The following is a 2,806-nucleotide window of genomic DNA, read 5'->3' as shown; positions in this document are numbered from 1 at the left end:
GGGGCCTCATCATTCCTTTTTTTGTATTTTTTTTTTTTTTTTTATTTCTTTTTTTTTTTTTTTTTTTTTTTTTTTTTTTTTTTTTGGGCTGAAGTCTCAAAGTCTTGCTCTGTCACCCAGGCTGGAGTGCTCGGCACAATCTCAGCTCACGACATCCTCTGCCTCTCAGGTTCAAGCAATTCTCCTGCCTCAGCCTCCTGAGTAGCTGGGACTACAGGCACGCACCATCACATCTGCCAATTTTTGTATTTTTAGTGGAGATGGGGTTTCACCATGTTGGCCAGGCTGGTCTCGAACTCCTGACCTCAAGTGATCTGCCTGCCTTGGCCTCCCAAAGTGTTGGGATTACAGGCATGAGCCACTGTGCCTGGCCAAACTAGCTCAATTGTTAGCTCTATTACAAGTAGGAGAAGGAATGGTAAAGGCCCTATGAAGCAACTAAAGAAACAGGAACACATGCTCTCAGATGGGAGGAGGGAAATTCAACGGCTGTGCTGAAACAAGAAAAGTGGAAGAGGCCGGACCCGGTGGCTCACGCCTGTAATCCCAGCACTTTGGGAGGCCGAAGTGGGTGGATCATATGAGGTCGGGAGTTCAAGAACAGCCTGACCAACATGGAGAAACGCTGTCTCTACTAAAAATACAAAATTAGCTGGGCATCATGGCGCACACCTGTAATCCCAGCTACTCGGGAGGCTGAGGCAGAAGGATCTCTTGAACCTGGGAGTTGGAGGTTGTGGTGAGCTGAGATTGCACCATTACACTCCAGCCTGGGCAACAAGAGCGAAACTACATCTCAAAAAAACCAAAACAAACAAACAAAAAACGAAAAAAAAAGTGTAATCAGAAATGCAATGTAAATCACTTAAAGGATGGGTTTTTTAGGGTTGCATTTTCTGAAAACACTTCTTAATACATGTATATAAATTTCCTTTCTCAATTCAGTAAGCATTTATGGAATATATACCATATGCCCACCCAATGTCAAGGGTGAGGATGTTCCAGGGAATGAGTGTGTTACAGTTAAAGAGTCATCAGTTTGAGACTATTGATGTTTTCATTAAGAAGGCTCTTATGGTGACTTTTTGTATCTGATTTTTAAATGTAACAAGGGAAATGTGAAAGTTCTTATTAAGTTTTCATGATCATCAGGTTAGGTTTCTACCATAAAGTAGTAGGTTTATATTGTTTGGACACTATAAACAGCTTTTTTTTGTTTGTTTTTTTTTTGTTTTGACAGAGTCTCACTCTGTCACCCAGGCTGGAGTGCAGTGGTGCAATCTTGGTTCACTGCAAACTCTGCCTCTTAGGTTCAAGCGATTCTCGTGCCTCAGCTTTCTGAGTAGCTGGGTTCACAGGCAGCCACCATCATGGTCGGCTATTTTTGTATTTTTAGTAGAGACAGGGTTTCACCATGTTGGCCTGCCTGGTCTCGAACTCCTGACCTCAGATGATCCACCTGGCTTAGCCTCCCAAAGTGCTGGAATTACAGGCATGAGCCACTGCACCTGGCCTAGAAACAGCTTTTTAAGTTAGTGTGCTTTTAAAAAATTAAAAATAGATGGTTAATGAAGAAACAAAAACTTCAATTAATCAGAGGTGTGGATACAAATGTTTGGCTGACACGCCTATTTTATTTCGATTTAGACTTCTTTTTCAAAGAAAATTTTTGACTAGAGTGTTTGCTTATAGGAAGAGCCTTATTGCCAAGTCTTTTTTCAAGTGTAAAAAAAAGTCCCACATTGGAAGAAGAAGAGGCTAGAACGATCCCTGGACCAACCAAGCCCGCTCAGCGCTGCATCCTGCGTCCAGCGCCTATGTCCCGCCACTGTCACCACCAGCATGCCCAAGAGAAAGGTTGAAGGGGATGCTAAAGGAGATAAAGCCAAAGGGAAGGATGAACCACAGAGATCTGTGAGGCTGTCTGCTAAACTTGCTCCTCCAAAGCCAGAGCCCAAGCCTGAAAAGGCCCCTGCAAAGAAGGGAGAGAAGGTATCCAAAGGGAAAAAGGGAAAAGCTGATGCTGGCAAGGAGAGGAATAACCCTGCAGAAAACGGAGATGCCAAAACAGATCAGGCACAGAAAGCAGAAGGTTTTGGAGAGGACAAATAAAGTGTGTGGATTTTTGATAAATGTGTACTTATGGTGACTGTACAGTTTGAAATACTATTTTTTATCAAGTTTTGTAAAAATGCAGAATTTTGTTTTACTTTTTTTTTTTAAGCTATATTGTTAGCATACAGAACACCTCATTGTTGTTTTTGGGGGAAGGGGCATATGTCACTAACAGAATGTCTCTGAAGCTGGATTGATGTGGGGACAACACCTTTCCCTTCTGGTTTTGAGAGACTTCCTCTTGGCTCCCAGGAGGAGGGATTCCCTGACTTTGACACGCGTGGCCTCTTGGCACAAAAGCCTCGTGGTATGGAAAAACAAATTCATTTTTATGTCCTCTTCTCCCTTTCTATTTTTCAGCATAGACTTAACTCCCTTAAGCCCAGACATCTGTTGGGACCTGACCCCCAGTCATTGCTTACCAGTGTGTCAGGCAATCTGGACTTTCCAGTGATGCTGCTGAGATGGCATCTGTCAAAAGGGGCAGTGGTTCCATTTCTAGTTGGTGGATCTTCACATAAATTCTGCCATTTTCATTTCACTTTCTGAAAGTCAGGGTTGGCTTGTGAAAAGTTGTTAAAAACATGCTAAATGTGAAATGTCGACCCTCACTCTAAACGTTCCCTGTTCAGAGCGTCAGATGAAGACTTCATTGGTTTTTATAGTGGCTTTCTGATTTTTGGTAGTCCAT

The 2,806-nt window shown here is 42.8% G+C and overlaps 1 pseudogene; it reads left to right on the top strand.

The window, feature by feature from the left end:
• Positions 1-1,842: 1,842 nt before the first annotated feature.
• Positions 1,843-2,112, top strand: LOC112623697 (annotated as a pseudogene).
• Positions 2,113-2,806: the final 694 nt, after the last annotated feature.

The sequence above is a fragment of the Theropithecus gelada genome, chromosome 4, assembly GCF_003255815.1.
Source record: "Theropithecus gelada isolate Dixy chromosome 4, Tgel_1.0, whole genome shotgun sequence".
Classification (NCBI taxonomy): domain Eukaryota; kingdom Metazoa; phylum Chordata; class Mammalia; order Primates; family Cercopithecidae; genus Theropithecus; species Theropithecus gelada.
Note: the sequence above shows the minus strand (reverse complement) of the source record. Positions and strands in the feature narration are given on the sequence as shown.